The sequence below is a fragment of the Lepidochelys olivacea genome (assembly GCF_965140295.1).
Source record: "Lepidochelys olivacea isolate rLepOli2 genome assembly, chromosome: 13".
NCBI lineage: Eukaryota > Metazoa > Chordata > Testudines > Cheloniidae > Lepidochelys > Lepidochelys olivacea.
Genome location: NC_140423.1, coordinates 15,664,508 through 15,692,357, shown reverse-complemented (window position 1 = coordinate 15,692,357; position 27,850 = coordinate 15,664,508). Strand labels below are relative to the sequence as shown.

General features: G+C 41.5%; 1 protein-coding gene and 1 long non-coding RNA gene across 3 annotated transcripts in view; one reads left to right on the top strand and one right to left on the bottom strand.

The window, feature by feature from the left end:
- NFATC2 (nuclear factor of activated T cells 2) overlaps positions 1-27,850 on the bottom strand; it is a 131,913-nt gene that overhangs the window by 7,111 nt on the left and 96,952 nt on the right. The window lies entirely within an intron of this gene.
- LOC311529514 lies at positions 130-27,136 on the top strand. Its single transcript, XR_014713828.1, has 4 exons — positions 130-249; positions 357-476; positions 26,509-26,561; positions 26,664-27,136. It is a non-coding gene; the product is annotated as an uncharacterized lncRNA (long non-coding RNA).

Sequence of the window (27,850 nt, the reverse complement as noted above, 5' to 3'; positions counted from 1 at the left end):
ATAGCAGTGAGGTGAAAGAAGTGGGCACCGACTCTATGGGGTCATTTCCTTTATAAAAAGGAGTGGGCTGAAACGGCAGGCTGAATTATTTATCAACACGTTTGTTCAGTCAGTGTCTCAAAAACATATTGTATGTACATTTCCTGTCAATTTAATACAGCCACCTCAGATGGAAACATCACATTCTTCCTGATGACAAGAGGTCATTTCAGTCTAGGGACGGCTAATATTTTAGCTGAAAACAAAAAGGTGAAAAAGACTTACCCTATTTGGAAAATAGACCTAAACTAATCTTCTTAAACTTACTGGGGGAAATTCATCTGGGATGCTGAATTTTTTTTCATTTGTTTCTACAGCTAAAAATAAAACTCAAGGAAAGCAAAATCTGCAGGACAGGGCTGCCAAGCTAACAGCACAGCGACAGGAGAACAGCTACTATCTGGTCTCCAGCGCAAATATGGATGAGACTATAGCTGGTAGGTGCAAAACAGTGTGGACAATGTAGTGAAGCAGTTGAAATCTAGTGGTTATGGGGTTTATTTGACAGTCAGCTTCCCTTTCTCCCCTGCATGCTGCATTCATTTGCATTGCAGGGTTTTATTGGCTGAGGTGACAGGGTGGACAACAGTGACTGTACAACAATAAAACCAGCAGAGCAACACAGTGAACCAGACAGTTTTGTAACCTGACTGGTTACCGTTTCTTGGACTGCGGTGGGGCTTCACGGGTGTAAGGAAGAGCAGAGGTTTGTCTGTGCTATGACAAGTCAGGCTGTTGGTTCCTGAGGGCTGCAAAGCAAACTCTCATCCTTGTATATATTTACTACTAATGAAAGTCAGCATGAATCAATAAGGCTGTAAATTAAGCTAGCCAGAGGCTGCTGTCTTCTTACTATAAATGGGCCTGAGCCACAACACTGCAGCTTTAAGAGAAGGACAAGCAATCCTGTTTGTACAGCACCTTGCACAACTGGTCTAAATCTGGGGCTCCTAAGCACTACTGCGTGACAAATAAATAAAATAACAGCAACTGGAGCCAATCTTCCCAGCTCAGGGTTATCTCGACACTGGGCTGAATGAAACCATTCATGTTGAACCTGTCTTCCCTAGTATTTTGGGAGAATCTGAATCCATATCCAGATCTGATTGTAGTGACCTGAGTTTCTATTGTGGGCTGAATGGGAGCTACAAATCCAGACACACCCAAACTTTGGAGGAAGTTTGCATTCTGATCTGACTTTCATCTCTAAATGTCTCTCTTTTTGTGATAGCATAGGCCTGGTCTACACTACACCATTAGGTTGACGTAAGGCAGCTGACATCGACCTCATTCTGTCAGTGTACACACCACAGCCTTGTCCCACCGATGTAAGTGCCCTACTACACGGACATCATAATTCCACCCCCAGGAGAGGTGTAGCGCTTATGTTGGTGTAGTCGGTGTAGACACTGTGTTACTTATATCAGCTGTTGGCTGTCTTGTCAAGAAAGCTGGGCAGTTAGAGCCCAGAAGCCTCCAGCTGCCCACTCCCATCTGGGCTGCTGCCTGGAGACTCCCTGCTCAGGGAGCTGAGAAGCTCAGGCAGCTGCCCTCCGCTTCCGCCTGGGAGCTGGGAGGCAAGAGCTGAGGGCATAGCTGGACTTCCTGTGGAGAGCTGCGCAGAGCTGAGAGCCCTGGCTCTCAGTCCCTCCCACCCTGCCACTCTTCAGTCAGTGGAAGTGCTCCGGGTGAGGATGCGCACCACCGACAGAAGAAGGGTAGTTATCGTGCTGGCTGTAAGTCGACCTATATTAGGTTGACTTACAGCTGTAGTGTAGAAATGCCCATAGTTAAAATATCCAGTATAGGGTGGACACTTCCACATACCCAGAAAACATTCCAGTATTTCCAGGAATGGCGTGACCCTATCCCTGCTGACATGACTTCACATGCACTGTGCAAGTGAAATCACACTGCATGAGGAAGCCATTTTGAAGACCACCTTCCCCCCTCCCTTGCTGGTGTGATCTCATACGTATGGTGCATGCTGGTGGGGTGAAGGCGGCATGCCATTCAAAATGGTTTTCTCTGTCTGCACAACCACATCCGGTTTTGTCTCAATACCAGACAGGGGCCAAACCTTAGCAAAAGAGGACTGTCCAAAGTAGACTAGACAAATGGCTGGCCTAGTCCAGTGTCGGAGTCCTCTGAGCCCAATCACACTACTCTTTGGCTGAGAGTAAACAGAAATGATCTGACTAATAAATAAAATGTTATCATTTTAAGGTGCCTGTTGTGTGCCTGCTTTGTCGTGTACTGTCGCCTATGTTTTCATGAGAAGCCAGAAGAGCTGCTAAAACAGGACAAGCCACATTATGAGGACATAAGCAAACATTATGAAAATTAACTAATAAAGAATGAACATTTAAATAATATCTGATGTCAGCTGAACAGAACAGGGAAATTCTCAGGCTAGAATTCCTACTGCAGCTTATCCTTGTGTGTGACTCCATTTAATATGGAATACATGAAAATAATACTTGGAGTTCCCTGCAATAGCTACAAGCAACAGTATAGCTCAAACATCATGCATTACTGCAGTCTGCATTACTTTGGGTTAGAGTTAGTACTTTACTGTCCAGTTTTCCAAGGGCCTTCAAAACCATGACTGCAACAATGCCTTCTCCCCCATATTTGCACATGCAAATAAGCACCTGAGCAAAGTGAGACAGTCGCTTTTCTATTAGATTCCCATTTGGCACATGCAAATGTTGGCTGTGTCATGCACAAATACTGAGCCACATTTTCAATAGGATGGTTGTCATTTTGTGAGTGCAATTTGCACTGGTAATTTTGCTCTTCACTTGGATTATGGGCATGAATTGAAGTGCTGGCATCTTCAGTGACCTGCTTGAGCATGTAACTTGGATTGTTACAGGCACAAGAAGTCTGATTTGCAAGTGCATGATTCACTATAAATACAAACTGTACACGCAAAAAAAAAAAAAGCCCTTTGAGAATTTGGCCTTTGACTTTTTTTAAATCATATTTTTAATTTTTAAGGTAATATACATAAAAAAACACAATAAACCATTGAAAAGACTGTAACTCTGAATGTGTTGCAGCCCTGATATACAATCCTTGGACTCTGTAAAGATGCAGCAAAGTGTGGTATGTTGTGCATAATCTGCCTGAACAATGGGAGGTATTAGTGTACAGTGGGTGAAATTCTCCCAGTGTAATAGCAACCAAGCCACTCCCCCTATCCCCTCTCAACACTCCTGCATTCACCAGCCCAGTGAAACAGGTAGTTCTGCTGTATGGGGAGTGAGCGGACTGGCAGACACAGGGATGTCAAATCATCTGCCCAGCCCACATAGGTCAGCATGGAGAGGTGTTGGGGACTATACTAGCAACAGTACCGATTCAGTGGTCACAAACACCTACGTTAAGGGATTGTGCTGCGGTCACAGTGGTGGCTGGTGCCCTTCTTGAGGAACGGATTCTGCCTCTTCATGTGCTGCATCGTCTCCCTGCACAAGCTTGTTTATTTGGTCTCTGTGCCGGGGGTGGATTCCATCCACTCTGACTTTGACATTATGGATCCATAATGCATAGGAAGGGCTTGTAGTTGGGGGAATCTAGACAAGACCTGGGTGCTGCTGGCAGCTCACCACAGACATCCTGCATGACCTTGGGCAAGTCACTTAAACTCTCTGTGCCTCAGCTCACCTGCCTAATGGGGGGTGTGTGTGGGGATAAATTCATTAATGTTTGTGACGAGCTATTTTACTGTGGCCTTTATGAGCCTAGACAGATAAAACCCAAAGAGTCAAAATCCATATGAGAGATCTGAATTCTTTTCAACCCTCAGTTCAGGTGTCTATTTTTGTTGCTTTACAAAAGGTCAAGTCCACATTACACAAGGTAGATCCTCAGCTGGTGTAACCTGGCATAGCTCCACTGGAGTCATTGTGGAGGGGTTTAAATTACAGATGGCTACACCACTAGAAAAAGGGTCCAGAATTGAATGTCCCCTTGACTTTTCAGTTTAAATCTGTATTATTGCAAAAAGGCTGCATGTAAATTTGTAGTAAAGTAGCTCTTTACAAGACAAACACAACAGGGTCAAAACTCTGACTTGCAAAACTCTACTGTGCCAGGCTTTTGCTCAGAGCAACTTTTAACAGATGAGTAATAAATCCCTTAAAAAAGGGGGGGGGGTGTTAATGATAGAAAACACCCTGCCTAACTCATTGCAGCAGGGAAGTTAGTGGGAACTGTAGTACTCATGTATACATTCGAGACTTGCCAGTTAAAAACAGTAGAAGCCTTAAAGGATTCTTGCTAGCACTTTTACTGTGAGGATGTTAACCAGCAATAGTACAAGGACTGCTATTGTATTTTTGCTGGTTAACATCCTCACAGTAAAAGGACTGTTATTACTAATGTCATGGGCTGACGATGCAAGATCCCAAGTTTACATGCACATGATAAAGTCAGTTTTAATAAATAAATACATTTTAAAAAATCAAACCCCCTCTTGATAAATAAATTTAAAAGCTTGAGCCAGCAAATGAAATATCCAGGCAAAGATTTTTTTTAAAAAGGGGTCATGGAGTTCTCAATCAAGCAATGCTCCATTCTAAGCAGTGGGCCAAAGTCAGACTTGATTTAAGTGGATGTGTAGCCACTTAAAGTGAGCTTGATTCTCTTCTCACTTAGGACCCTACCCAATGATCATTGAAATCAAAGAAAATACTCTCACTGGCCATGGTGAGCATTGAGTCAGGTCCTTGTGGCTGCATAAATCAGAAGTAATTCTTAGTCACATCACTACAGCCAGGCCACCATAAAACCAGGGCAAGTGAGAGGACTTTCTTGCCCAGGTGGAGTCCTGTGACAGTGAGGTCTGCAGGATCTGGCCCAAAATTCTCACTAAAGGAGATGAAACTAATCTGCATTGCAGGATAAATTCCCCTCTCTTCTCTGTGCTGCAGTTAAGAAATCCTGCTTATTCGTAGACATTGCCAGTGGTTCTGCATGTGAAACAAGTGCAGACTATGCCTTAAGGAACTGACTGCATAAAAGAGACCCACAGTGAGGAGTGGGGAGGACGATCTTTCCTCACAGTTGTAGAGTGACATGTTTGCTAGGAACACAGTTTGATACACCCAGGCGAACTGGGGGTTCTAATGACACAGAGTAGCCACCAAATGTAAATGTCAATATTCTTATACACAGAGCATGCACAATCCAATGCCTCTTCCCTGCCCACCAAGCCCCAGATATTTCAGGAAATCTACAAGGTATATAAAATGGAAGCAAGAGGAATTTTAAAAAAAGACTTAAAAGATTTTACGCCAAATTAAAAGTGGCAGAATTTTTAATTTTTTTTTTAAAATAAGTATAAGGTTAAGAAAACACACAGCTGGAGAAAAGGCAGAAAAATATCAATTACCTTTTACTTTGATTGCTTGGATCAAAGATCACAGTCATTCTGTTTCATATAATGTTTTGTATCCAGCTAAGGTGTGTATCTATCAGCTCTGAAAAAGATTTGCAAAACCATTTTTGAGAAAAAAATTTTAACCTCCAGCCTATTTCATAAGGCCAAATGTTACAGTTATCGGCTACTCTTTCATAGTGTGTCTTGGTTTATTAAACGGACATTTCGGCATACACAATACACAAGGCAGAACTTAACCGCTGACCTTTTGTTGCCTCAGATCCAGCACTCTATTTTACTGGGGTTTTTTGCATTTCCTAACTGATAATATTATCTAAAAATGAATATTAAAAATTATTCTGCTAAATGACCTTGATTCAAACTGTACGAGAAGTGCCAATAATTTGATCTGATATTTCTGAGGCACAGGAGCTCCATGTGTCTTATAAGCCAGGTCAAAGACTAGTCACTGCCTTTTACAGTAATTCCATATAATTATCATCTTAGTGGCCCAAATGAAACATGATACAAATATGCCAAATCTAATCTCAGCCTCTTTTAGATTACATGATGGCCATGTAAATGCATTAGATTTTTGCATTATCTACGAAGAACAGGAAAGTTATGTGCAAAGAAATTCTGAAAGTTACATCTTTGTTTCAACCACAAAGGAGGTGAAACTTTTTTCTCATAAAATGGCCATACTTTATAGTCAGTTTCTTTTTATCTGTCAGATCTCTTTAGATTTCTTTTAAATTCATTGTGAAAGCCTTTGGCTCCTATTTAAACACAGTGCAGAGATTAAAAAAAATCATCATAGTATTAAAGGAATAAAAATGCTCTTTCAAGAATAATCTAATTTTGAGATTCAGAAATGTCTTTGCAGTTGGATTTCAGTTGGCTATATATAGAAGAGAAATATTTTATTTGGCTCCCTAAGATGGTACAGCCACATATTATGTGCTTGATCCTACCATTCAGTATATGAAATATGTTATACCCTCTGTCTTGGAAAACTATCCTTTGAACATGTGAGCACATCAACTTCCTAAGGTACAGACTCAGATATATCAGAAGGAAGGAGCCAAGCCCCAGCAAGCTACACTGGTAAAAAAACAGGGGAACTTACTAGTTTTGTAAATAACAGAATGAAAGATACATTCTGGGATCTAGAAAGAGGTACTCAGCTCAGACTCATTGAATTACTCCTAATGTATTCATCTGTTACAAAATTCAACTCCCTAGTTTAAAGAATAAGTTTGAACCCCACCTGGACCCATTCCTCCTTCTCCTCCCCATTAGCTGTGTGTTTCCTCACTCTCCCACCATCCCTCACATAACAAGCTAGGTTGTTAATGTCATTTAATTAAGCAAACTCTTGAAACAAGATAGATATTTAAAAGTAAATGGTAATTCTGCCTCCATGCCCAAACTTTATGCCAGTTTAAATGGACACAAAACCCATCCAACCAACAAGATCTTTCCAAGAATCTCACATATCATCTAGAAAGCTGATGGAAAACAGAATCTAAATACATTGCACTGCAATGAAGTAATATTTGCACTTGTGGCTAAAGCTTGGCTTCACCTAGATTAATATCAAAACTCTCATCGAGTTCAGGGGACCTGGATTTGGTCCAGAATGTTTTGAATACCCTCTAGTTATCATACTTCAATAGGGCTACTTGCAAAGTAAGGAACAAAGAAGAGAAAATGGATATTGTGCTACTGTACCCAGAATTATTAACAGGGAAGCTGGGCAGGTCTGTGAGAGAAGAGTGAAAAAATGTCTGTTCCTTTCAAACCCAAAATCTCCTGTGTGCAGAATGCATCACAAGTATTGAGGGAAAATTCTAGACAGATCAGTAAGTTGTTCACATTGCTGATTATTAGGACCCTAGAAATCCAGAGTGGATTTTGCATAGTTCTATTATTGTCAATGTCCCTCCTGACAGGGAAGCTGGGCATCACTCGTTTATAAAAATTCACCCTTAAATGTGTCACTAAGAAGTGTTACCTTGTGGTTAGAGCACAAGACTAGCTGCTAGCATGCCTACGCTTGGTTCTCAGCTTTGCCACTAACTTGTCATGTAGCTTTGGCCCAGTCACAGAGACCAGCATTCTCTGAAGTGTCCACTAAGGGTCTGATTTTCAAAGGTACTGAGGTGCCTAAAGATGCAGATTAGCACCTAATGGGGTTGTCAGAATTGCCTATGCAGGTTAGATGCCTAACTCCTGGAGCCACCTCTCTCCATCTTTAAGCATCTAAATACATTTGCGAATCTGGCCCTAAGTGCCTAAGTCTTCAGATGTCCACCTTGAAGTACTCAGGGCAGTTTGCATAAACTTCAATCAAGTTATTAGTGCTCAGTACCTCTGAGAATCAGGCCTTAGATGTTTCAGTTTGGACATCCAAAAATTGAGGCAACTCAGATTAGGTAATATGTTTGAAAACTTGGACCTTAACAGCTCTATCTCTGCATTTACTCATCTTTGAGATCCTCAGACAAAAGTTACTACCCAGAAGTGCAGAATACTATCATAAACAGCAAACAGTCTGGGCCAGGAAAGTGGTCCTTAAAGGCATTTTCTTCTCAATGAAGTAAGGAAAAAATGAATGTATAAAGAGAGAAAAAAATGGAGCTGTTTGCCAGAGCATAGCTAATTTGAAACTTGCACTGGCCCCAGACTCCATTCCTATAACTGCTTGCATAGTTGTTGGATTCCTTTACTGTTTTGCCATGCTTCACATCAGGCAAATAGTTACAGCCTTGTAAATTAGTAATAAGTCACACCTGAGTTTGTAAGTCACTGGTTAAGTCATTACACTTTTGTGGCCAGAGGGCTTTCACACAGTTAACCTGGTTGTTTAATTCTGTGGAAACCAGTTTATTAAGATCCCACAATAAGAGGACTGAAATCTCAAGTACAAACAGCAAATGGGGGAGAGGTGTTATTTATAAAGTCCGAAGTCTCCGCTGGGAAAAGATAGCAAATATCACATTATGAAGAGTGAGATGTTAAGAGTTTTAAATGATAATAAAGGGTTATCTGTGGTGGTTTCAGTTATTTAAATGTTTTCCCTTTTTAAGCCCACTGGATGCCAATGAATTAAGGATTCTAGACTGCTTCTCCATGAACTGGGAATAACTGGTACTGCAGTGTTTCTAGGACGCACACATTAACTTGTCACTTAACTTTTCTCAGCAAGGGAAGGTTTGTTGATTTGCAATTGCAAAGCAATTTTTGTTTCAGAAGTGTGATTTCCTGTTTGCTTGATGGATTACAGTATTTTATCATTGGTTTCTCATAAGAAGATTCTAAGATAGGCACAAACTCTGCCTACACATTGAGCTGGAGGAAGAATTTGCGTCAGCTGGAAATCAAGAAAGTGCACTTTCATGCAAAACTTTCATGTACTTTCCCTCCTTTTCTACAAGCCATTAGGTATTAACATATTGTTGCTGGAGGTATCTTGAACTGATTTGGAGACTCTATCCCTCTAATGCCCAGAAAACTATCATATGGGGGCTGAATTTATGACTCTCAATCATCAGGGGATGGGGTGGATCAGCATGCCATGCCAGTCACAGGGAATATTCAACTCTACAGGTCTTTCATAGAATCATAGAATATCAGGGTTGGAAGGGACCTCAGGAGGTCATCTAGTCCAACCCCCCTGCTCAAAGCCGGACCAATCCCCAACTAAATCATCCCAGCCAGGGCTTTGTCAAGCACCCTTTCCTAGCACCCTTCTTCTGAGTGGTCTACAGCACTGCATGTACTCAAGCTTGGGTAGACCACAGACGTTCAGTATGGTACCAAATACAGTCATTGGTGTTCCAATCCATGACTCAGTGGAGTGAGGTACTAATCAGTGTGAGTAAGGCTCTATACCACAATCAGGCCCTGTATAATTAAGGAGCAAGACTCCTTAATCACATCAAACCTCTAGACCAGTGGTTCTCAAAGCCGGTCCGCCGCTTGTTCAGGGAAAGTCCCTGGAGCGCCAGACTGGTTTGTTTACCTGCCGCGTCTGCAGGTTTGGCCGATCGCGGCTCCCACTGGCCACAGTTCGCCGTTTCAGGCCAATGGGGCCTGCGGGAAGGGTGGCCAGCACGTCCTTGGCCCACGCCACTTCCCGGAGCCCCCATTTTCCTGGAATGGCAAACTGTGGCCAGTGGGAGCTGCGATCAGCCGAACCTGTGGACGTGGCAAGTAAACAAACCGGTCTGGCGCACCAGGGGCTTTCCCTGAACAAGCAGCGGACTGGCTTTGAGAACCACTGCTCTAGACAATCATGCAAAGAATGAGGAGCCTAAATATTCCACTTATAGTGCTTGATTGTTTGTCTGTTCAATCTTTATATAAGTTAGGAAGACCTACATGATGGACTGGAAAGTGATTCGAAATCATCATGTGGGAGTTCTGGAAGTGTAAATTGTGACTTCAAAAATATATATACTGCCAGTGGACACCTGAATTGGATTTGGTGTGATGTGGAAGTCCAGCACCTCCTTGCGGATTTGATTTGTATTAGCTAATACCAAAGTTTTTTTAAAAACTTTATTTCTGTTTGCATATATTTAGATATAACTTTCATTGTGCAATTATTTGATGCCAGGGTGTTTTAGCTGAAATTGTAAGAGACGGATATGTGTTTGAGTCATGCAACTGGCTCTCTGTGATTGATAGTAGTAAGTTACTGAGAAGAGATTAAAATGGAGTTTAGTTTTAGTTAACTTGTGATGAGATCAAGTGAAATAGTCCAAGTACCTACACTTGCTCATTGAATAAATATGTACAAACTTATATAGAAGTGGGGGAGGTAGTTGATTTCCTTAAACCAGAATGGATGGTTAAAGCAATACACAAGTGTTTACTTCCAGCAAACGGACTGAAGCCAAAGAAGGGACATAAACACAGGACAGGAGTCTCCACTGGTATGTCTACACTACCCACCAGATCAGCGGGCAGCGATCAATCCAGCGGGGATCGATTTATTGTGTCATCGACCCCCAAGCGCTCTCCCGTCGACTCCTGTACTCCATCGCCACAAGAGGCGCAGGCGGAGTCGACGGGGGAGTGGCAGTAGTCGACTCACCGCGGTGGAGACACCACGGTGAGTCGATCTAAGCATGTCGACTTCAGCTACGTTAGTCACGTAGCTGAAGTTGCGTAACTTAGATCGATCCCCCGCCTGGTGTAGACCAGGGCTTGGTCGCTCCTATTTTAGGCTGATGTAACCCTATTGCACTGGTGTAAACTGGAGTAATGCAGTGGTGAATCATGCTTACACTTGTCTATGAGTGGATATGTTGAGCCCTATCAGCTTGTTAAATAAATGCTGAGATAAGATGTGCTGTTCGCTATTAACAAATCTTACTTTTAAATTCAAAACAGCAAAACCAAAATGGATTTAGGGGGGAGGGATAGCTCAGAGGGGGAGGGATAGCTCAGTGGTTTGAGCATTGGCCTGCTAAACCCAGGGTTGTGAGTTCAATCCTTGAAGGGGCCATTTAGGGATTTGGGGCAATTTTGGGGATTGGTCCTGCTTTGAGCAGGGGGTTGGACTAGATGACCTCCTGAGGTCTCTTCCAACCCTGATATTCTATGATTCTATGATTTTTGCTACTGTAATGTACACCTCTTGTCTTAAGTACTAAGGCAAGTCCCAGCAGTTACCACAATACCTCTAAAATAGCAAGAACTGGGAGGAAAAGCACACATACTAACCTACTGTTGTTCACTTGTCATTCTGCAGTTTCATACAGTCCTAGACTTAACCTCTCTGGGAGGAGGTGATAGTAGCCATTTAATGAAGCATTTTAAAAACGAGAATGAAAAATGGACTGGGAAAAGGGCACTTTTGGCTGAAAATAATTATGGTATAGGAATCAAAAAAGCTAGCTACTGCATGTTCATGTTCATCCACTGCTTATGTCTTCTAAGTGCTGTTACTTATTAACTTTTCTGCCACAAACAAATTATTAGAACATATATTTCATTGGCTGGGAAACAAAACCATTATTTTTAGATAGTTTTTTTAAAATAGATGTACAGGCAATAACCTAATCTGTCCTGTCCCCTCCCAGCCCGAAAGCACCAAAGCGTTTCTGGTGATTTCAATTTAGTCACATAACTAATTACTGGGCCACATTCTGCCACCCTTACCCATGCTGAGTCATCCTTTATTCTGTAAGAAGCCCTACTGTTAAGGCACTTAACTTCCTTAGGGTCTATTGAAAATCTCAGTCTTAAACTGAATAAAATCTGTTCTTGTGTATATATCCCACTCCCATTACACGCCCTCCAAAAGATGAACATTTTGAGCTTTGGGCTACTAATATTAGGACGAGAGTTATGATCCATAATAGAACCTTGTTGTGAAGATACCATGTCCAGTGCATGTGCAGGTATTAGAATATATGACATGCCCAGAAGATCTATTTATTGCAGAAGCTTGCTAAAACCCACCAAACGACACTGTAATTTCAAGAAAAAAACTAAAGACTACAGGAAACCAGCACTACATCTGTATTTGCATTTCATCTAAATAAGGTCTGAAACCTTTTACCAGCAAATAGTCTGAGATGATAAGAAAACTTTATATCCATCATCCAAAGAGTCAAAACTTTCAGTATGAGTAAATTGTGCTAGTGAGAAAACTTTTGTTTTAAGTAAGAAAAAAAGGTGCCAATTACCAGAAACTACATTGAACTCTTCATTGTACAGTAGCAGATAGATCATTTTATTTTTGAAGGCGGGATTAAGGGTTATAAGGTTGGGTAATTCCCAACCTCATAATAATAGCAATAATTTAAACCAATGGGGCCCTGAGACTATTTTAAAAATCTGGGCCCAATGCTTTGGGGACATCCCCTCCAGATTCTAGGTCAAGACTTTGGAACAATTAAAGAAGAGACTGCCCCAGAGAATCTGTCTCAGGTTTTAATGAGCCATTCCAAATTATACAACTGTACAAGACTTTGTGCTATGTATATACCCATGTAGTACAGGCAAGACCAATAAAGCTGTATTCATCATAGAATCTCAGGGGCATGGTTTAAGAAGCGTCCAGTAATTGTCAACTGTATGACAATCTACAGGTCTATACACTTGCATACATGGCCAGCCTATGACCCTGCATTTGTAACTTGTATTGAATATATTTGTGTTTTTGTTTGTTTTTACAAGAAGCACATTACCCATCTCTGGCTATGATTCTGGGTGAGTTTCAACCCAACTAGAACAGGTTTTCGAACTCTATAGTAATAAAACACCCTCCTCTCTAAAATCAAAGCACTTGCTAATGTCTGGCGTGATCTCACTGGAGAATGGAGTACATCCAAAGACAATTGTCTATTATAAGTATAGTCATAGAATCAGAGAGGTGTAGGGCTGGAAGGGACCCAAAAGGTCATCAAGTCCATCCTCCCATGCTGATGCAGGACCAAGTATGCCTTGACTGATGTTTGTCCAACATGTCCTTAAAAACCTCCAATGATGGGGAATTCCTGATCTGTTATCAGGTTCTCCCCTCATACTTCTTTTCTCAACACTAAACATATCCAGTTTTTTAACCTTTCCTCATAGGCTGGATTTTCTAAACCTTTTATCATTTTTGTTCCTCTCAACAATTTGTCCACATCTTTCTTAAAGTGTGGTGCCCCAAACGGGATACAGTACTCCAGCTCAGGCTTCAGCAGTGCTGATTAGAATGGAACAATTACCTGCCATGCTATACATATGACACTACTGTTAATACACTCTAGAAAGATATTATCCGTTTTTGCAACTCCACATTGTTGGCTCATATTCAGTTTGTGGTCCACTATAACCCCAGACCCTTTTGTGCAGTATTGCATCCGATGAAGTGAGCTGTAGCTCACGAAAGCTTATGCTCAAATAAATTGATTAGTCTTTAAGGTGCCACAAGTCCTCCTTTCCTACCTAGCAGTTATTCGCATTTTTTGTATTGATGCAGTTAATTTTTCCTTCCTAAGTGAAGCACTGTGCACTTGTCTTTATTGAATTTCATTTTGTTGATTTCAGACCAATTCTCTAATTTGTCAAGATCATTTTGAATTCTAATCCTATCCTTCAAAGTGCTTGCAACCTCTCCCATCTTGCTGTCATCCTCAGATTTTATAAGCAGGATCATCATTTACTATGGGCAAGGTGGTGGTGGTGGGGGGCAGTTCCTCCCAACATTAGTTTGTCCCCTCCCCACTTTTCATAGGTCTATAGGCTCCATTTTTTGTCCTCTTCCCCCACCCCCAGAATTTGCCAGATAAAATATAATCACATGTAATGTTCTAAATGCTCACAAATGATGTCCCTGTTTATAAGCATTCTCTCCACTCCTTTATTCAAGGCACTGAGGAAAGTACTGAATTGTACCAAACCCAGGGCAAACTCCTATGGTACTACACTAGATGTGATCTCCCAGTTTGACAGGGAACCACTGATAACTATTCTTTGAGTATGGGTTTTCAAACAGTTGTGCACCCATTTTATAGTAATTCCACATTTCCCTAGTTTGCTTATGAGAATGTCACGTGGGCCAGTGACAAAAGCTTTACTAAAATCAAAGAAAATAACAGAACGCCACTAGCCATCACCTGCAGACCCCAACTAAAACCTCTCCAGCGCATCATCAAGGATCTACAACCTATCCTGAAGGACGACCCATCACTCTCACAGATCTTGGGAGACAGGCCAGGCCTTGCTTACAGACAGCCCCCCAACCTGAAGCAAATACTCACCAGCAACCACACACCACACAACAAAAACACTAACCCAGGAACCTATCCTTGCAACAAAGCCTATTGCCAACTGTGTCCATATATCTATTCAGGGGACACCATCATGGGGCCTAATCACATCAGCCACACTATCAGAGGCTCGTTCACCTGCACATCTACCAATGTGATATATGCCATCATGTGCCAGCAATGCCCCTCTGCCATGTACATTGGCTAAACAGGACAGTCTCTACGTAAAAAAATAAATGGACACAAATCAGACGTCAAGAATTATAACATTCAAAAACCAGTCGGAGAACACTTCAATCTCTCTGGTCACTCGATTACAGACCTAAAAGTTGCAATTCTTCAACAAAAAAAACTTCAAAAACAGACTCCAACGAGAGACTGCTGAATTGGAATTAATTAGCAAACTGGACACCATTACATTAGGCTTGAATAAAGACTGGGAGTGGATGTGTCATTACACAAAGTAAAACTATTTTCCCAGTGTTTATTTCTCCCCACTACTGTTCCTCAGATGTTCTTGTCAACTGCTGGAAATGGCCCACCTTGATTATCACTACAAAAGGTTGGGGTTTTTTTCTCCTCTCCTGCTGGTAATAGCTCACCTTACCTGATCATTCTTGTTACAGTGTGTATGGTTTCAGAGTAACAGCCATGTTAGTCTGTATTCGCAAAAAGAAAAGGAGTACTTGTGGCACCTTAGAGACTAACCAATTTATTTGAGCATGAGCTTCTTGAGCTACAGCTCACTTCATCGGATGCATACCGTGGAAACTGCAGCAGACATTATATACACACAGAGATTATGAAACAATACCTCCTCCCACCCCACTGTCCTGCTGGTAATAGCTTATCTAAAGTGATCATCAAGGTGGGCCATTTCCAGCACAAATCCAGGTTTTCTCACCCCCCCGCTCCCATACACACACAAACTCACTCTCCTGCAGGTAATAGCTCATCCAAAGTGACCACTCTCCCTACAATGTGCATGGTAATCAAGGTGGGCCATTTCCAGCACAAATCCAGGCTTTCTCACCACCCCCCTTTTTTCCGGGGACACACACACACACACACAAACTCACTCTCCTGCTGGCAATAGCTCATCCAAACTGACCACCCTCCAAGTTTAAATCCAAGTTTAACCAGAACGTCTGGGTAACACCCATTGTTTCATGTTCTCTGTGTATATAAAATCTCCCCACTGTATTTTCCACTGCATGCATCCAATGAAGTGAGCTGTTCTCACGAAAGCTTATGCTCAAATAAATTTGTTAGTCTCTAAGGTGCCACAAGTACTCCTTTTCTTTTTACTAAAATCAAGATAAGTCACGTCTACTGCTTCCGCTCTATCCACTAGGCCAGTAACCCTGTCAAAAAAGGAAATTAGGTTGGTTTGGCATGATTTGTTCTTGACAAATCCATGCTGGGTATTACTTATCACCCTATTATCCCCTCGGTGCTTACAAATTGATTGTTTAATAATTTGTTCCAGTCGACTGTATTTCTGCAGGGAAGGCTGCTTAGATGGGAATAATGTTTGTTTTGTAGAGTGGGGAACTAAATGAAGACAGAACTATAAAAAACATTCATAGTGAATCCTGAGACCATACCAAATCACCATTGCCCTTTCAAAGTGCCCTTATGGGGATAGCAAGATTCTTTTCCAAACCAACAAGTCTAAATTTCTTCCTGGTGTAAATACTCAAGAGACAAATACACCCACTTCAACAACACATTAGTAACATTTTGGATCTTCATCTTTTTCTCAATGACTAAATAAATAAATGAACCAATTTAATAAATGTTTTGTGTTTGTAAAGGAATGTTGTTTCTGTTCATATAAATTGATACTCCGAGGCTCAGAAGCATGTGGCTCCCCCCCCCCATAACAGATATTAGTCACCAATTAGGATTGCCCAACTTCTGAGTTCTTTTGTAAACAAATATCCATTGTGCACATTGGGACAGATTTTGCAAAATTATAGCTATGCAATTTCATGCTTAATATGTGCACCCAGTCCACAGCTATATGAGAAAATCCGGCAACTGCATATAACTGCAAATGTAGTTATTTCCAATCACCTAGTTTGCACATGCTGTTGTAGTAATTATGAACACATATGAGAAGCACAAATTAGCACCCATGGGGTATGATACTGCAAGTTTCTGAGTGCCGTCTGCCAGGTACTAAGGCCCAGATCCTCAAAAGTATTTAGGCACTTAACTACCATTGAAATCAGTGACATGCCCAGCAATCAAATGGAGTTTAGGTGCCTAAATCATTTCAGCTCCCACTGGGAGATAGGCACGTATCTGGATCAGGCCCTCAAAGTTTTTCAAAGTCTGGCTCATACTATATCTCTTGCTCTGTATAATCTATCAGACAAACACATTATTCAATACACAACAACAATGGAAGTGCTACTCTAACAATTGGTAAGAGTCATTACAAACCGTGGATTAAACAGAGGGTTGAAGGGTGACGGGTTGGCAATAATAAGAGCAGGTATACAGACCCGGCTAATTAGTCGTGAGGTGATGTTGCCTCCTCATGGTTTCAATGCAACATCATTTTGATGAAGGCTATTGATGTAATGTTGCAGCGTTGTGTCGTGATAATGCAGTTCTCACAATGGGGAAGTGCTGCTTTGTGATGTGGCAAGGCATGACCAGAACATGTCAGTTTTTTCTTGAGGACTTGGGCCTGTACTATGGAAATTGGTCTGATAGGTGACTACTGCCGGTTTCCATAGCCCATGGCTAAGTGCAGAGGGGAAGGACCCCGAGCCAGCTGTCTGGGGAAGAACGCCAAAATCAATCAAAAGAACAGCTGTAAATTCTAATTACCACACTCCCATAATTTGTGTGATTGCAGGTGACTTGGCTGTATAACGCACCACACACTTAGGCATTTGTCAGCAGCTGGATGCAGGCTCAAATGGTATTCTACAGTATAGCATGCTTTCCTGGCATCTATTTGCAGCCAGTAGTAAGAAGCCTCTGGGATGGAATTACCTTCCTGGTCATGTGGGCCAGCAGCAAGAAAACAAGAAGGTGCCCAGCCATGGAGAGAAAAGATTCAGGAGGGACAAAAATGCTAAATGTAAAAGGAATAAAAATGAAGGGGATTCTTTGCTGGGGAAAGGTGCCAGACTGAAGCCTCTAGAGACTGACTCCAGTAAGGCCCTGATTCAGCGCTTCATCCCTATTCAGTAAAGTCCTTAAGTGTGTGCTTAAGTCCTGCTGTCTTCATGATACGCATACGCTTCTGTGTTTTGATGAAGAACAGCTTGCAGTATGTGCATAAATGCTGTGCTGAACTGGACCTAGAGTGGGCAACAGCAATGAAGGCTTTCCCCTTATTGCACTGCGAGTCTCCTGGCTTCAGGAGTGAGAGAGTAGGCCCATCTCTGTGGCTAATTCAATGATCAGCCTCTCAGCAAGGCTGCCAGTCAGCTTTAGTTAGATTCTCTGGGACAAGGGCTGTCTCCTATTCTGTTTGTACAGCACAATGGGGTCCCATTCTCGGCTGGTCCACAGGCACTACTGTAATCAACAATAATAATAGCTCAGTCTTTATTTTTGATGTAAATCACCACTTTTTAAAGGATATAAGGTCATCAGTTGGTAATGACTGCTGGTCACTGCTGCACCTGGTCTGCCTCTGAATCGCTGACCTGCCTATGGAAGGCTCCACTTGCTGTCAGCACCAGTTCTTGGGGACATCGACTCCCATCCCTTCCTGCCCCCAAATGTCTATTTTCGTGCAAAAGTTACAGTGCAAACATTATTGGTGGATATATTTCCACACCCATAAATGTTAGCTATAACAATCTCCAGGTTGTTTATCAAGTGCCCAAAGCGACCTGGGGTGTCACTGTGTGGGGGCAGCGTCAGAAGCGGGTGAGAGAGTTCTTTTTATTTTCTTTTTCTTTTTTTTAATTCTGAAATGTCATTTGCATCCAGCTGTTGATATTTTGGAAATCTGCTGGGCTTTGTTTTCCTCTGTGGTTCAGCATGGCTGCCTCCAGCTGCAAAATCCTAGGCAGTCAATGGCTGTACTTAAAGCAACAGCCTGTGAAATCCTGTGTTCTGCCTTGCTACATTCTTCTGTTAAGACTCTCTTAGCCTGCATTGCTTCTTTCCCTTCAAAAACTGACTTAAAAAACAAACAAGACTGGACAAAACACTAGACAATGTACTGAAGGAAAAAATTGTACATTAGAGTCTAGAGGATGGACTGGATGATGTAGAAGGTCTTTTCTGTCTCCAAATTCTATGAGAAAGGGGACCCTGACCAGCATAGGGGATGCCACCTTGTTTATAAGCATCATTTTCAGGGTAAAATAAAGACATTGATAGGTGAGGCAGTTCTAGGTAGGATGTGCTCACTGCCCAGTTTGTAAAATCTTGTGGGGGACACACTCCCAACCACAACCATCGTCAACCCCAGCCCAAATTTTTGTTAAAGGGCAGGGACAGTTATAAAGGGCAGCATAATGTGGGTACTATCATAATACAACTATGAAGTATTAATGAAATGGCAAAGTACCCTGGCAACAGAGTAATGACATCACAGGCCATAGAAAATATGGTGGGATTTTCCACATTGTCCAGTAAGTAGGTATAGGAACCTAAAACTAGACAAGGACTTCATTCCTTTTGTGATTTCGCCCATCTAGTAGCTGAACTCATATACCCTGATTTTTACACACACAATGGTAAGTGCATTTGCACTCCTACTTTGCATGCTTAAGTGCCATGATTGTACACACTATCGATCCTTTATATTGAATTGCAGTGTTAATACAGAGAATGACTGTAAGGGATTTAGAGTAACAGCCGTGTTAGTCTGTCTTCGCAAAAAGAAAAGGAGTAACTTGTGGCACCTTTCTCTAAGTCTCTAAGGTGCCACAAGTACTCCTTTTCTTTTTGTAAGGGATTTGATCGCCTCACTGGCACTTACATGTTTCTACATACAACCAATGCTGAGCAGCAGTGGATCAGCACTTGGAGATACACGTATATTGAGAAAGTTAAATGAATGGATCAGAGTCCCAGCAGCAGGGTGCGGCAGGGCAGGGGATGATTTTAGGTGCGGTGTCAAGGAAGTATTCACAGAAGGGCTTTGGCAATTGGAAGTGGGGAACTCATGCGATGGTGGGCTCACTAGCTTTGTGGGGAAGAGAGGATGAGAACATATGACAAGTCTGGTTGGAGAGCTTTAAGGTGCATAGCTGTTTAGCCAGTCTGCTGTCACTTGCACTGGGTTAGATTGCTGGTTTACAAAAACCAGCACCTATTTTGTAAAACCAATACCAAGTACCTGGAACCAGGGATATTTCATTTTCAGGGACTCATTTTCACCCTATGCTCTTGGGTTGCTGCAATGTATAATCACGTGCTGGTTGTGAGTAAAAGAGACAATAGAGATCTAGCGACCACACATACAGAAAAATACAAGGTAAAGTGGTTACACAAAAACCCTCCTGAGGTATTATACAAAGCAGAGAAGCAGAACATCCTGGCTGAACATAAATCCTGTTAGCCCTGAGTTTAGTTTATGATGCTTTTGCAGGACATCTGTTGGGGGAAAAAAGTAATTATAGAAGTATATGGTGCAGGATGCTTATAAGGTCCCTAAACTAGTGATAAAAGGAGGTATTTTATTTCCCTTTTACCCGGAATCAAAAATAACTAAAAAGCCCCATCCTCTATTTACCAAAGTGAAAACCCCCCAACCCTTTGAGGACAGGGATGGTTAAAAATGCCTCATTGATTTCATGTTGTTTTACATCCCCCAGAAGTAGAACCTTGTAGTGTGCCTTTTACCACAGCTGAACTCTGGGCAGGCATATAGGGGGAGGAGGAGAAAGGGGATGTGAAGTTTGCTGTGCAGTCCAGTAGATGAAAACACTACTGCTGTTTATAGAGGGAAACCCAGTTTGTCAGCCCAAATGAATTCCTTTGCTAATCCATGCAGGCTTCATGTTTTCCACCAGTCCCAGCCACTGTGAAGACTATCTTTAGGAGGCACAGTGTGTTTGGAAAGGAGCAGCTGGAAAGAGGAGGACGTTAATGCCAGCTTGGCAGGCTTTTTGGTATGGAAAAAGAGGAATGCTCTCTTGGGTCCCCCCACAAAATTAAAGCATATTCGTCCAGAGCAAAGTGATGCCAAGCACAACAAACAAAAACGGCTTTCCCCAAGCCTCCTGGGCAGCTTCCCTCCAAGGTTTCACAATGGTTTCCATAGAACTTGTTTTGCTATCATAACAAATTCAATCTATCCAGGCACTATGGCGCGCACTGTGTTCTGAAGACAAGAAAATTAATTTCCTGGCTTTTTGGCCTGCCAAGTCATTTTTGTCTAGGTGCCACAGACAGGGACTCCCCAGATAACTGGTGCATCTGCCTTTCAGCAAACTGTAACATTCGGCTTTTTAAAAGCCTCTTGCAATCTTTTAGTCTAAATACAGAGGAAAGACGAGTTAACTCTGCTGCAAGGGCTGAGAGGAGATGTTTTCCTTGGTTGAGCACTCCAATTCCGTGGCCTCAGATCATCCCAATTAAACCAAGCCAGCCTGTGTGCAATGTGTCTGTGTGCGGCAACATACATTTCCTGTAATAAACCAGCCTTCTACTGCATGTATCTCTCATTGCGTACATAAAGGAAACGAATGTCTCACTTTACTCACCACAATATTGTTGAAATGCTAGAAATTATTAAGGCCTAGTTGCGATTAAAGACTTGATTATTTGCACTGCTGAGCTGAGGTACTTTCTCTGAATGCACGCGAGGATAAGAAGTGTAGTGGAAGGTAACACACAGGGGAAACCCTCCTTGAGCATTTTAGCTGAGAGAGTCACGTTCCTCAAAGGTTTTAAATAGCCAAGATGTTTTCCTAAGTGTCAGACAAAATGGGGAAGCCGAAAGAAACGACTTGAACCACCAGGCCCAGACCCTCAAAGGTATTTAGATTCCTAACTTCTGCTGAAATCAATGTAAGTTAGGAGGCTAAATAACTTTGAGGGTTTCGGCCCCAGAGTTTTGGGAAACTCTAGGTCTTGATCTCAACTATATGGCTAGCCCCTAATTCTAGTTCAGAAATTCAATTCAGAGAAATCTGAATACATATTTGAACTATCCAGATCTTATTGAAAAGTGTTGTAGAATTTAACAGGGATAAAAGAACTAGAGTATAGCTTACTCTAAAAATGACAGACTATAATGGAGAATGGGAGCCTTTGGATAGGTTCTTATTTTAACACCACCCTCTCTAACTGTTTTGCAGGAATATAAATATTAAGTCTGATAGGATTACTTTTTTAAAAAAAAAACAGACAAAACAAACAAAACAATACTGCAAACATTACAGGAAGTTTCCTTTAACAAAATAAGCAATTAAGCTTTTGAGTTTTCCCTTGGGGGGAGACCTCTAGCATATCCAGCACTGAGCTGGGCATTTCATAAGACCAAGCAGTCTTGTGTGACAGCTGGTCAGATATGCCTGGTGGTCAGGATGGTAATATCAGGAGACAGGTACTCTGGTGATAACATGGCACATCCACCCCCAGAAAGTATAGATGCACTGGGAGGCGGGGGGAGGAAGGAATTAACAAAACTTAAAAAACAAAGGAAACCTCCTATATTATCCTATATTTATTTTCTGATTTAGCCTGTATCTGAGTGAGGAATCAGATCACTTCTTATTTTAGCCAAGCCAATTTTCTTACCCCCTACTTTGCAGTCTCACCTGTGTCTGGAATGGATAGGGCTAATGCATAACATTATTTCTATAACTATTTCATTTCAAAAGAACTGCCTGGAGAGTCTCCAATGTCACATGGGAACATGTTCTAGTCTGATAATTATTTACTTACACAAATACTGGACTAAATTTTCAAATATGGGTGCCTTTTAGTAACACTTGCTTTTTTGTGCGGCAACCCTTGCTATTATAAATGACAGCTGCGTGCCTCTGAAAAGTTAATTGCTCACACAACTAACCATTTTGATGGCTACCTGGAAATGAAGGTGTTAATACAACATCTATGGGCAGATTGGGTACAAAGGCAAATGTTGAGGATGTTACTTAGGTCAAATGGCTACAAATGCACAGAACTAGCCCTAGGCATTATTTGGTGCTATTTAAAATGAGACATTTGGGGCACCAGACAGCTTCCTTTCCAGTGGGCCTGTACCACTGTGGCTAGTGAGTCTGGTAAAGGCTGCCCAGGCAAGTGGAGTTCTTGTGAAATAACCAGTGCTATTATTGCTCATAATGACCAGATATTTAACCCAAGAAGGTTTTGAATGCCATAACTCTTCCACCACTGGCTCCTGGCTCATCCTTCTGGAGTGTCTCCCCTTCAGTTAGTCATGCTCGCTCTTTCAAAAGAAGCTTAGATACCACCTAAATAAACCAGCACAGATCGAGACATTGCAAATGTCATAAGAGTTATTCATATGTCTCACTATTTGTCCTACATTCGATTCAATTCATTCATGGATGATGAAGTCATTTTATCATTAAAAAAACCAAAAACCCAAACCTAACCACACTTTGGGGACCTTTGACTAGATTACTCTGGTACCGATGATCAGAGGGCGTGATTACAAGTTTATACTCCCCCTATTTCATTGCTTTTCTTTCTCTGGTCCAAATTAATTTGTGCATATTAAATGCAAAGTTCATGAGTCTTCATGCTAATTCAGGACTAATTCAAAGATAAGCATTATACATGGGTTTAGGTTGTCACAGATGTACAATTAACTTTCAAGTAATTTGGATTTTTCAGTAGGGCCTCAACCCAGTCTTCCCTGGTGCATGCACAATTTTTCATTCATGCAAATCGTGTGCACTTTGATCCACTAATAGCTGCTAATTTGCTCTAGTAGAATTGGCATGTGAAAATCACGTGTGTATACTATTGTCTGTGCTTCAAAGTGCATATACAAGTGTGCACAAAGGCAAATGTGCACATGGGTTGGTGGAGACAGCAAACTACAAATCTTTGCATTTTACTTTGAGGCAGTCTGCTAGTATAACGGTGAACACATATAAGGGCAAATTCTGCCCTCAACTGCAAACATACAGCACCCTTTAACATGCATGGGTGAAATCCTGGATGTGTTGAAGTCAATGACAATGCGTTCATCAACTTCAATTCAGCCAGGATTTTGCCCCATAGGAATTGTGTGTATGTAGCTGAAGATAGAATTTGGCCCATGCTTTCAAACTGGCGTGGAGTTTCAAAATTAAAAGTCCGTACTGGGCCATAGCTTAGCGGACTGGTTGGCTTAGAGCTTTCCTCCTGTGATATGGAGACTATTCGGTCAGAAGCTCAGTGTACATTAGCATAGCACTACATTGCTAGTGAAATTCCTAGGAGAGACTTCAGTGGAGCTATGCTGATTTATACCAGCTAAGGAGATGTCCCTTGTACGACTAAAGTAGACCACCACTTTACTTTATCCCAAGGCCAGGGATAACAAAAGTTATTTCTATCTGATCTCTGGAAGACACAGCACAGAGACCACAGACTTAATGTGGCTAAGACTATAACAGGGATCAGAAATGAACCATTAGCCAGAATGGGCAGGGATGGTGTCCCTAGCCTCTGTTTGCCAGAAGGTGGGAATGGGTGATAGGGGATGGATCACTTGACGATTGCCTGTTCTGTTCATTCCCTCTGGGGCACCTGGCATTGGCCACTGTCAGAAGACAGGATACTGGGCTAGATGGACCTTTGGTCTGACCCAGTATGGCCATTCTTATGTACCAGAGAGACTATAGTATGTGTATTAGAGGCGGGCACACACACCAGAATTTGTTTTTGATTTTGAATGCCCCAAAGATGTATTGGGGGGGGGGGGTTGGTTGTGACCCCACCTGTGAAATTTGCATCTGGATTTACCCAGATTTCAAACACTTGCAAAACTGGAGTTTGGACTTTTGATTCTGACTCATCACTGTGATTTATCTATTTTAGGTTACCTGTTACCTTCCCCTTATTTCTTCTTTGTTAACCTTAAAAATAATATATTATAAAATGAGAAACAAGGAGTATGAAAGTCAGCAGCCTGATACAAATTACTGAGATGTAAATCAGCAGGGTAAGGATGTTCAGTCATTTTCTCCCCCATCTCTGACTGCTGCTGGGTTGGCCCAAGATGTGCTGCTTGCTTTTTCAAATCACTGAAGCCAAAGATGTAAAAGACCTTTCAGGTCATCAATGCAAAATTGTCCCTACAGTGTTTCTTCTAGAATACTTGTCCAGTCTGATTTTAAAGTTTCTCTAGAAACATACAGCATTGAAATTAGAGCATAAAAGTGTGTTGGAACTGGTGAGTAAGCGGTCCTATAAAACAGTCTGTGAGAGTAAGCTCATAGCAGCTTCTGCTATGGACAGAAAAAGGGCTCTCACCCTTGAGAGCTTTCTTAAGAAAACTGACTTGCAAATGGATGGAAAATTCAGATGATTCATCACCAGTTTTCTTTTTTTAAAAGCACAGTGGTCAGTAAAAAAAAGTTTTTATGTGAGACAAATTATGATGACCAGGTGGAAGAAAACTATATTTTAAATGCCTCATCCATAAGGCTTCATTTGTATTTGAAAAGGCCCATCTTTCCAATGTGTTAAGAATGAACGATCATGCCCCAAATGATCATGAGATTGGCTACAAATCATGCAATTTTAAAAGAAATACAGTTGGGGTTGTTTTTATTTGCCTCTCGGTTTCTGAACCTTTGCGGTTCATGTTTCCAAGTTTTGTTCCACAACTACAAAGGCTTGAAACTTACTTAAAACAAACAAACAAACAAACAAATAAAAGCTGATATTCTGACTCCAGGCACTGGGTCCTGGAAAAACATGAAATATTGCCGAACTCACAATAAAATTGCAAGAGCTGGCAATACAGTTGCGCTATGCATAAGGCCTTGGATACTGATTATTTGGTTACGTTAACACGAAAATGAAGGTACTGATTACAAGGGAGTGAGAACTGGTTGTACTCGCAGAACAATGACATACATGAAAGACTCATGTGCTGGGGTCATAAGAAAAAGGACAAATCCGCCACACAATTACAGCCAGTGGATTGCATTAGCCTTGTCAGAAGTACATGGCCATTAGGATCAATTTTTTCAAAAGGCAGAGATTTGGGTCCTTAGCTAAGAAACATGTGCAAAGCTCATGTGATTATTGCCAATGTGACCATCAGAGGTGGTGTGTGCATAAATAGCTAGTGAGGCACCTAGGGAGAAATTACCCCTGTGCATCTCTTAGGCGTCGTTTACACTTAAAGGTGTTGGCAGTTTAGCTATGCTGGTATAGTTAAACCAGCAGAGACATCCTAGTGTAGACACAATTATATTGGTATAAAAGTATTTCTACCAACATAGCTTATCTGGTTTCCCTGAACAGACATAAACTATGCAGATACAAGCACTTTTATACCAATATAACTGCATCTAGGGCTTAATAGCAATGTCAGCAAAAGAAATCACACACCCCTAATCAACATAACCAGGTGGTAAAACTTCTAAAAGTGTAGACCAAGCTTCACAGCCCCTTTCCCAGGGCTTACATGGTGAAGGGGGCACTATATGGGCCCGGTACAGAGAGCACTGTCTGGGTGCTGTGTACAGTGATGTAGTTCACCCAAGCAGCAATTTGTTCATACATTTACCTGCTTTGCATGTGCACTTACAGTAACTGCAGGCATGGTCATGCACACAGATTTTTATCATGCCTTTTATAAATTTGGCCTTTGGGGAAATATTTCAGTTAAAAATAGTAAAGATTTTGATTTAATTAAAATAATCTTTGCACAAGCAACCTAGCAGCCCCTCTGCATATAATGAGCTATTAGGGAGGAGGAAAACTTTTGATATATTTTAACATTATGTTTACACGCTTTACACGCTGACACGTGGTACAGTCTAGTGGATCGCACAGAGAATTGGGAATTAGCACTCCTTGTTCTATTTTCACTTTTGCCAGTGACTTCCTGTATGAGCTTGGGCAAGTCACGTAACCACTGTGTGTCTCAGTTTACCAATCTGTGTCATGCAGACAATAACACTCACCTGCCTCCCTAGCTAGTAGTGTAAGGCATAATTCATTAGTGTGTCTCTCCCTAGAGTGAAAGGTGTCCCAGACGTGACAAGTACTGTGGTTATCCCTTTAATTTAAAAGTTCTGTGTGAATTGAGCAAGTAAAAGTAAATATATGGCCTATTTTGGCAAGTGTCTTCCAGCAGATGGACATCTAATGATGTTCCTATGGTCTTCTTTATAGGAGCTGTCTGCTGCCCGTGATTCAGACTGTCTATGGAATGCAATGAGTGTAAAGTAAGTGAACAACAAGTCTGGGAATGGACTTTTATTGTGGTTTAGAAGCTTTCAGTTCCCAAATGCATGAACACATTCCTTTTTCAAGTTATTGTTTTCCAGGATTTCAAAATTACAATCGAAAGTTGTTTCATGCCATCTGGAAGCTGACTCCTTGGTGCTGATAATCGTCAACTGGTTTAGTCTCCAAACAAGCTTGTCTTCCACCAGCAAGTAGATGGGATGTTTTCTTGTCTTGGTGCACCAGTTGTCTGAGAGGCCCTACCCACAAACACAGTGAGCGTATATATACCCCTACGTGACTATCCGTTCTCCACAGTCTGCGTGCTCTCTTAATGGACTTTGCATGTTCTTCTGAACAGGAAATGCTTTGTCAGAAACTTGCCTGTGGGCATTGTGCTGCACCAATTAAAGATTCCTGAACTCAAGAACAAAGGGATGCTAGTGGAACTATGCTTTTAATCACTTGGTTCATTTTTTTCCTTCCTCCACAGCTGATTTTGGATGTATGGCGTGTTTTTTGTTTGTTGTTTTATTTTGGTTTGGTTTTTTTGGATAGCTACACAGGAATGCTGCTAGGGAAACATCTTCATTTTTACATATGCAGAGAGGATGTCAGGCTACTTATGCAAAGGTTACTTGAATACAATAAAAATATTTACTATTTTTAATTGTAATATTGCCTTGAGTGCCAAAAATGTTTAGAATTGGAGTTTCTGGGGTTCGTACACATGTGAAAAAATGCTTGGGCTTTTGTGGTCTTGTTTTGTTTCAAGAGGCCTGTGAAAAATCAGGTGTGAGCCAACCATGACAATAATAATACCTGGCACTTAGCCAAGTAAATGCCACCTTTTCCCCAAGGATTCTTGTGCATTTTACTAACATGCATCAACTTGGCCTCCCAACACCTCCTGTGAGGTAGGATAACTATTAGGATACATTTTTACATAAGGGTACACCAAAGCCCAGAGTGGTTAGGTGACTTGACTTTTTCATGTCCCTGGCAGAGTTGAGAATAGAATGCAGGAGTCCTGCCTCCCATTGTTATGTTCTTTCCACCTCTTTTTAATAGATATTAAGCTCTTGAAGGCAGGGACCATCTTTCTGCTCTGAATAAGCAGAATAAGTAATAATAATAATAATAATTAATAAAATATATGGGGTGCAGTGGAACCAAAACATAGAATAGTGACCTCAACTGAGACCAAGTGGATAATGCTCAGTAGTAAGAGCTATAGGACCAGCATCAGATTGGCTAATGCATAGATTTGCTTTAATCCAGGTGAAAT